We start from the raw sequence: 9,630 nt of genomic DNA on the forward strand, positions 1-9,630 counted from the left end.
ATCTAGGATTATAAGGAAAGTATTAAGTTTAGAGTCACTAACTTTAGAAAGACAAATGTCTTTATTAGATTCAAATAACTTAAGACTCACAACCCTACTATTAACTAGTTAGAGTAGACACTTGTGTTTAATTAGTGTCCTAAGTCTTACAACTATCTTATACTACTGTTCTAAGTAGATACAGATACTTCTAATATTATTAACAGTTCTAATAAAGGTGACTAGTTGTTCTTCAACTAGAATGAATATGTGGACACATATTGTTAAGAAAGGGGAAGGGAGGTTATGTGAGAGGCTTAGAGGGATCACACAAAAAGGGGGGATAGTAGACTTGGCTTACTCTCTCACAGCTTGCTTCATTGTCTGTTGATTAGTTAGTCTATATATACTATGTAGGTATGTCTCAGATGTAGAATGTATGATGGAAGGTATTCCATCATTGTTTGTCATTGCTTGTAATGTAGTTTATATTATCTGAGACATACTCTTGTGTAGTCTTGTCTTAATACTCCCCTTCAAACTCTTACTAGGTCTAGTAGACTTGTAAGATGTTTGCTTGTAGTATGTATAGATAGTTTAATCATTATAACTGTATTGTACAATTGTTCGTTTGTGTAACACATTTATAACTTGATGTAGTTAATAATAATATTATTAGCATTGTAGTAATGTATTGTCTGTTCTGTGTACTGTCTGTTCTGAATGTCATCCACTTTGTGTTAAGTTTGTCCAATGTTATATTGATTAAGTATATTTAATTAGTTCGTTTGTTCATAATATACTGTTCAATAACAGTATTGTTATCATAATAGATTGTTTGTAAATGTTATTAAATAATTTGTAAATGCTTCAGAGACCTGCAGAATCTTGTTAGCATGTATAGGTATGTATATGTGTATATTTAAATCATAAATGCAATTGCTCGTTTTGTTTTATTGTTTGTTATTCAGACATATTGTTTGTTATTAAGTTTGTTTGAGTACTCTAGTAATTTCCTTTTTACTTCACTGTGAAACTAATGAATCATGCTAGTAAAATGTATATTTGATGTTGTAATAATATCCTTCTTTAATCATTACTGTCTGTATTCGTCTACATTTGTATATACGTTAAGCATTCAGTAATAGCTGATTTATGTCTTTGGATTGAAGTGTTGGATTGATTGTATATCAGTAATAATATTTGTTTTTGCCAGATTGCTTCATTCTAAGATCAATGAGGTTTTATACTAACATATATTTGTTGCATAGATGTTATGTCTGGCTGTAAGTATCTCACTATGTGTCTAGGTACATTGTATATGTATTATATCATGAATGTACTGTTTGTTTGTTTGCTTTACATTATCGTTTATAGTTATGTATTAATTTATTAACATTATGTTTGTTAATTGATTGTTTCTGATGCATTCTGAGTAACTATACAATCTGTTGCATTGTTTCTTTAATAGCCAACATAGTTATCTGTTGTAAATCATTTCTATCATGCATTCGTATTATTTATCATTAACAATGTTATTGTGAATTGTTACAATTGTAGTATTGTGTATATATATGTGTATGTTATAGCTATTGTTCTTTGCTTTTTCTTTTGCAAAGAATGATGTATTGTAACACAATCTGTATATAAGTAATATATCGGATTATGTTTACTATAATTGTCTCCTAGCATTCTTTAGTTAATCTAGTACTATGTACAATTGTAGTATTTGTTCAATGTTTTATTTGTTAATTGGTTTGCTAGGTAAAACGTTTTATATATTGGTTTTGTTTATTTTATTTGAATCATTGTATAGGTATACCTTTTAATATCTATCCAATGTAATTTATAGTGTTATAATACTGTTCACACTTGTATTAATTACACAGTGAGGGCAAATTAATTGTTTGTACAAGAATTGATTTAATAGTTTTATTTAATTATATGTATACACTCTATACTTGTTTATATAGTTATTATCTGTGTGTCATTCGGTTGTAGTTACAAATTATATTGCAATTATATTCGTATTAACGTATGGATATATTATTTATTGTTTTATGTATGTTCTGAAGTATTATTTTCATTATTCATTACTTTTATCCATGAACTATAGTCTGGATTAGTGAATTATTTCGTTATATGATGTAATAATTGTCTGTATATTATTTATTTTTGTATTAAACACTGTTAAGTTAATTATATTATCATATTAATATTATTTGCCAAGTATGAGCATTTGTTTTGTAGTAGAATTATTATTTATTTAACATTGAAGTTCAATCACACATTGTGTTGACTTCCATTATTTAGTTCCAATCAACATAGTTTTGCTTTGTACCAAATGATTTACCTTTATGATCCATTATGTCTGTTCATAACTTCTATTACTTAGTCAGTGTTTAGTCTGTGCATTTTGTTATTCTATTTTTCGTAGCATCTGTAGTATTATACTTTCTGTTCCATTGTTTATATTTAGTTATTAATTGTTTGTGCATATTATCTATTTTCTCCCCTTCAATTCAAGAAGGTATTTCTTTAAAGAATTGGATATTTCTTTAACGTTTATTAATCATTGTTATAATATAATATTTATATATAATAATTGTAATTGCTTTTGTGGTTTGATTTCTAATTATTAGTATTTTAAAGTAGTGTGTAATGTTTGTTATGTTCTATAATGAGTAATTTAAATGTTATTACTATTATATTTTTGATGCTGTTAATGTTTGTCAACTTATATAATGTGTATTTTGTTTGTTATAGTAGATAGGTATGTATTATGTTACAAGTTATGTGCACACTTATTATCTTTTATTAATAATTGTTCATAACTATGAATGAATATTTTGTTTTTGTGTTGAAAACATATGGTAATTTGTTTGTTTTCATATAATATTCATTTAATAACATTGTAATTATTATTTATGTAGTGCTTTTAGTAAATGTACTGAGTTCTATTAAGTACACTTGTGTCTGTTATTACCTATTTTATATTATACTGTCTGAGATAATGGCTTAAATATTTTATTAATTTATTTAATCATATTATATTATGATTGTTTTTGATTGTAATTATTATAATAATGCATTTGTAATTGTTATATTTGTATTATTTGTTGTAATAGCCTTATTAGCTTAATACTTTGCTCCTATAAGCTATATTGTCACAATGTAAAGTTAATAATTGTTTGTTAAGGTATATATGCTGTACAGTTGATGTTACTGTTACAACTTCGAAATTTATTATATAATCAGCTGCTGTGATAACATGTTCTGTGTAATTAAGTTGTATTAATGTGTTGTTTCAAGTATATTAGAGATATAATTCTTTCGTTCATTGTTAGTATACATTTACACAATTGTATTAATGTGTAAAGTAGTATCATTTGTTTAATAGTTATAATTTTTGCACTTGTTTTGTGCTGTAATCAGTATTTATGCATTATAACATTATTCTTTTGTGCATAGTTAGTTTATACACTCTGTAGCATTGTTTTTGGTTTGTAGTTATTCATTATACTTTTGTATATCTGTACTTGTCTGTATATCTTAGATATGTGTATTATATTCAGTATCTGATAAGTAATTGCAATATCTAACATGTAACCACTGAATCTGATATGTTACATATAATTGCTCAACCATTATATGTGTTAGTTATTATATTGTTCTGTATTTGTTCTGTTAGTTCTATCTGTATTATTATCATTATTATTGTTATTATTATAATTATTAGAGTGTCTGCAATTGTATTATTGTTTATAATACATGTTAAATGTTTTATTTATTTGATTTAATATACTGTTTAGCATATATACACTCGTTTTGAGCATTAATTGTTTGACTGTGATATTACTATATGTGTTATTATTTGATTTATACTATAACATATGTGTGCTTGTTGACAGTGTTAATCATTTGTACTATTGTAATGTTAATAGTGGAAGAGTAGTGTTTGCTTTATTAATCTTTTTAATGTTTGTCTGTAGTATGATCAGTTAATTTACTATAACATGATCTCTGTAATATTATAGAATATTTTAGCATTTAAGTGTTGTAGTTAGTGAAACTTATTGTAGTTTCAACATTACCTGCATAGATTATGTTACTACTGGCCCAATGATCATAATCACTAAGATGACAATCATATAATGTCTGGGTTGTATGTAGTACAGTAGATTGTGTGTCTACAGTGTATTGATTTGCATTTAGGATACTCAGACAGGTGAGTCAAGTTCTGTGTCATATTATACTGTGTGTGTGTATGTGATGTATAGAACTGTATAGAGTATAGACATGGTAGAGTATAGATAAAGTGTAGGCAGGGAGCTCAAGGCTCATAACCTGTTAAGAAAGGGGAAGGGAGGTTATGTGAGAGGCTTAGAGGGATCATACAAAAAGGGGGGATAGTAGACTCAGCTTACTCTCTTACAGCTTACTTCATTGTCTATTAATTAGTTAGTCTATATATACTATGTAGGTATGTCTCAGATGTAGAATGTATGATAGAAGGTATTCCATCATTGTTTGTCATTGCTTGTAATGTAGTTTATATCATCTGAGACATACTCTTATATAGTCTTGTCTTAACACATATTCTAGTCAAGACAAAACAGAGTCAATCTAAAGGATGTTTAAGACAGAACCAGTCTAGAACTCTCTTAGAACAACTCTCCTCCAGAATGTACATAGACTTAGCCTGCTAGATTTTGTCTGAGAGTTTCTCAAAGTCTTTAATAAAGAGGAATTCAACCAGTTTCCTAAACATTGTCTCTAGGACTATACAATTAAATTGGCTAAGGGTTTCTAACCCAAGAATTGTAAGGTCTACCTACTTAACAGAGACAAGTAGGAGGTGCTTGATGAGTTCCTTTAGGAAAATCTTTAGAACAGTCAGATCCAACCCTTAAAGTCCTTTATAGCCTCCCTTTTCTTCTTTGTCAAAAAGAAAGATAGGAAGCTCTACCTAGTTCAGGATTATTATTGTCTTAATAAGGGTACTGTCAAAAACAAGTACCTACTCCTTCTGATTCAGGAGCTTATTAATAAGATGTATACATTCAGGGTTTTTACTAAATTGAATGTTTGATAGGGATACAATAATATTCAGATCTAAGACAGAGATAAGTAGAAGACTGTGTTTCAAACTAATTGTAGATTGTACAAACCAACTATAATGTTCTTCAGACTAACTAACTTGCTTATAACATTCTAGTCATTCATGAATCACATTCTTACAGATCTGATTAACTTAGAGTATGTTAGTGTGTATCTGAACAACATTCTGATCTTTACTCAGACAGTCAAGTACTATTACTAACTAATCTAAGTAGTTCTATAGTAGCTCTAAGATAATAAACTGTTCCTCTAAAAAGTAAAGTGTTCTTTTGTACAGGAGTCAGTAGATTATTTAGGCTTTATAATTAGTAGAGGAAATGTCTGTATAGATTCAGTAAAGGTAACTGTAGTTTAGAACTAGCTATAACCTTAGAACCTGAAACAGGTCTAAGTGTTCCTTAGGTTTACAAACTACTACTAACACTTTATTCAAGACTTTAGTACTATTGTCTAGCCCCTTTATAATCTTACTAGTAAAGATGTTCCTTAGTAATAGAGTAATTAGTAACAGTCTGTGTTTGAGTCCCTCAAGTAGACTATTACTAGTAAGCCTGTATTAGTAGTTCTAACAGTTGTAAACAAGTTCTGAGTTGAAGCCAACTCTTCTGACTTTGTGAATAGAGTAGTACTGTCTCAGTTTATTAACAGAAAGTAGTGTTTGATAGTGTTCTAATTAGAATCCCTCTCTACAACAGAATAGAACTACTTTATCTATAATAAGGAACTCCTTACAATTGTCTGTTCCCTAGAGGAGTAGTATTAATATCTCCTTAGTACTGTACTAAAGTTTAAGATTTAGAGTGATTACCTTAATCTCTAGTACTTTCAAGTGCCTTAGAAGCTCAACTACTGTTAGGCCTACTAGATGTTAGAACTGTAGGACTACAACTTTGTACTAACCTATAAACCTAGAATACAAATGACAAAAGCTGATTTACTCTTAAGACAAGTAGGTTATAAAAGGGGGGAGAATAATAATGAAAATCTTGTTCTCTTAGACAATTCCTGTTTTGTGTCTAAGACAATCTAAGAGATCTGACTTGAATCTGAGAATGTTAACTTTGTCACTTGTATACAATAAGCTCTAAGACACATGTAGGACCAGGTTATAGTAAAGCAGTTAGAGAAGTAGACTAGGGACTAGGAGAAGGATAAGGATAGACAGGTTTACTAGGAAGGCTGACTGTACATTCTGAAGGATTGAAAGCTGTAAGAGGACATTGTCTAAGCTTATTACAACAATCTGACTGTAGAACATTTAGACTAACACAAAATGTAGGAACTCATTACTTAGAACTACTAGTAGTTAGGAATGTAGAGGGAAATCCTAAAGTACATGACTAGTTACAATATGTACTAATAGACTAAGACTTACTAGACAAGGGTTTAGACTCTTTTATATCTGTATTAAATCCTGGATCACTCTTAGAAAGAAGTCTTAGTAGATCTAATTAGTAAACTACCTGAGTCTTAGAGTTACAACACTATCTGTGTAATTGTTGACTGATTCTCTAAGCAAGTCTATACAGTTCTGACTCAAATAGAACTTACTTCTAAAAGTATAGTATACATTTATCAGAATTATGTCTTCTGGTTGTACAGACTCTCTTAGAAGCTCATTCACAATTGTAGACTGTAATTTAAGTTAAAATTCATACAGAACTTGTATACACTTCTCAGAATTTAAGAGAACCCTTCTACTACATATTACTTACAGACTAATAGTCAAACTAAGTAAGTTAATCAGGAGATTAAGCTCTATCTTTAAATGTTCATCAATTATTAGTAGTCAGACTAGTCTGAATAGTTAGCTCTAACAGAATTTATACACAATAACTAGTAACACTCTATAATAGGACAGTCTCTGTTCTTCCTCAATTATAAGAGACATTTGTATTAGAGGACAGTTCCAAACTGGAACAGTAGTTCTGAATCTGTAACAGACTTTGTAGAACAGATACACAAGACTAGGGAGGATACATAAGCTCTTTTAGAGAAGGTAGTACAGGTTATAAAGTAGAACTATAATTGGAAGAGATCTGTAGCTAAGGATTACTAGTCTAGTAACAAAGTTATACTAGAAGCTACTAATCTGACTATAGATTACTTAATAAAGAAATTGGACAATAAGTGCTTCAGACCCTTCATTATTAAAAAGAAGGTTAGTGTCTCTACTTACAAACTCTAACTTCTAGTAATATAGAAGCATATACACTTAGTATTTAACAAGGTTCTGTTATCTCAGTACTATAATTCAGGTTTTCCTTTATAATAAAGACTCTTACTACCTCTACCAGAACTTATTAGTTCTGAACCAGAATACAAAGTAGAGTAGATAGTAGATACTAAGCTAGTGTATAGAAAGCTTAAGTTCCTTATTTACTAGAAAGGATACTCAGTTAAAGAACACACTTGAGAACCTGCTAAGAATCTTACTCATACTACTAAGGCAATTTAAGACTTTTATTAACTTCATCCAAGTACTCTACATTAACTCTACCTTACAGATTTCCAAACCCTACTGTTCTGACCTATGTCTGAGCTACTAACTAAGCCTAATGTTTACTAATCAGAATGATTGGTTTTAGAGGGAGGGTAATGTTACAGTTCTCTACTCTTACACCTTCAGTTCTAAAGGTTCTACACCCTTCTGTACTAGAACTCAGGACTTCTGTCCCTTAGGAGTACTGTTTATAAACTATATACAAGCTGACTCTTACTACTACCCCTCCTTACTTTATCATTCTGTTCCTTTGACCACCCCTTCATTCTTTGTTCATTCTATAGTCTCTTACCCTTTGTCTATCCCTTCATTCTTTATACCTTTATTTTTGACCTTCCTTTCTTTCATTCTTTGTGGCTCATCATTCTTAGTAGCTTACTATTCCCTGAGTACTCTTGTGTAGTTTAGTATATATAAGTATACAAGATCAGACTAGTCCTATAGTCTTGATTTTGTCTACTCTAAGTAGTCCTATACTCTTAGACTCACTCTATATACTCTACTCTTGTCTCACACACTCTCTCTGTCTGTTCTGCAAGTTCTGACTATGTTTCAGTACTTACATTCTATATTTCTGTTGTGTAGAATAGTTGTAGTCTAGGTCCCCTTACTAAGCCTTCAGGTCCTCTCTACACTGTTGCTAACACATTCTACAGCTTCTGCCTGTACCTCTAGAATAGCTACCTCTACTACCTTTTCTACTAGACATAGATTTAGAATAGCTAGAAGACTGTCTTTTATTAGGTTCTTACCTATACTAGTTATTATTTGATCTAACCTGTCTACACAGTATGTATCCTCCTCTGTGACTTGTAGGGTCTGCCCTTAGTTGGCCCTCATCCACCAGTCTCTTAATAGTTTCAATATATCTTTTAATCCTAATTCCTGTCATTACAGTAAACTAAACTTGAAAGAAATCCTGAGATAAGTAATTGTACAGAGTTACTAGCTCATTACATACCTTTCTGTAGCCTTCTTCCCCTACTCTATTAAGTGGCCCAACAGCAAATTTCTTTGCAACAAATGCTCAATGTGTATACTCTAACAGCTGCTCAAACTTGTCAAATTGAATCTTCACTTAAGGTTGTATATACATTTGTTCAGGATTGTACTCAAGCTCTGTTAGTTCTAGAGGCACAAAGTATGTTACATTCTTTATCCACTCATCTCTTAAGATCTCTTACCTTTTAGCTGTTAGAATATTATAGTAACAATCAGAGATAGACTTTCTGTGTTCAGTCTTTCCTAGACTAGTAATCATGACAGTTCTCAAACAGCCTCTACACTTGTCTCTACCTATTATAATTTGTTTGTAGAACATGTTACTATACTGTCCACCTTACACATGAGACCAAATGAATCCAATTTTCGTGTTTATGTCATGTAGCCCAGGGGTATGGCTGATGATTACATTGTCAACACAAACATCCTTAAAATCTTTATATTCAATATTAATGTTATTAAGCCTACCTTGTAGTTGTTTGAAAGTGTATAACATTGATACTAAGATGTACCTTACAAAGTCCTAACTATGTTTTCTTGCTCTAAAGTGGGTTCTGTAAAATACCTAAGATTGTAGGTTGTGAGAATGAGTAGAGTACTATTCTTATTAATGCTTTATATATGTGTAGTATAGTAAAGTGGCTGTAATAACTGACTGTTTAGAGACCAGGATAACTTGATTGTTTTAGTGTCTGTATGAATCAGATATAGTGTGTAATAGTTTGAGTTCACTTTTAGCAGAGTAACAAGGTTGCAATATTAGCCAAACTTGACTTTTTGGGTAGCTCATCCACTAGTTAGGCAAGTATTAGCTTATTATAATATACTAACACTGACAGAGTTTGTATTTCCACTCACTTAACAAGGCTAATACTAGCAATTGTTAGCTTCCTATTATAGTTCACCTCTTAATAAGGCATCCTATTGTACAAAGTCACTTTAGTAACAGTTGAAATTTGAAAAGCATGTTTTTACTTGACCTTATTCCCAAATAGGCAATGTACAGTACACATGGGGCATTTCAC

The sequence above is a fragment of the Fomitiporia mediterranea genome (assembly GCF_000271605.1).
Source record: "Fomitiporia mediterranea MF3/22 unplaced genomic scaffold FOMMEscaffold_1, whole genome shotgun sequence".
Classification (NCBI taxonomy): domain Eukaryota; kingdom Fungi; phylum Basidiomycota; class Agaricomycetes; order Hymenochaetales; family Hymenochaetaceae; genus Fomitiporia; species Fomitiporia mediterranea.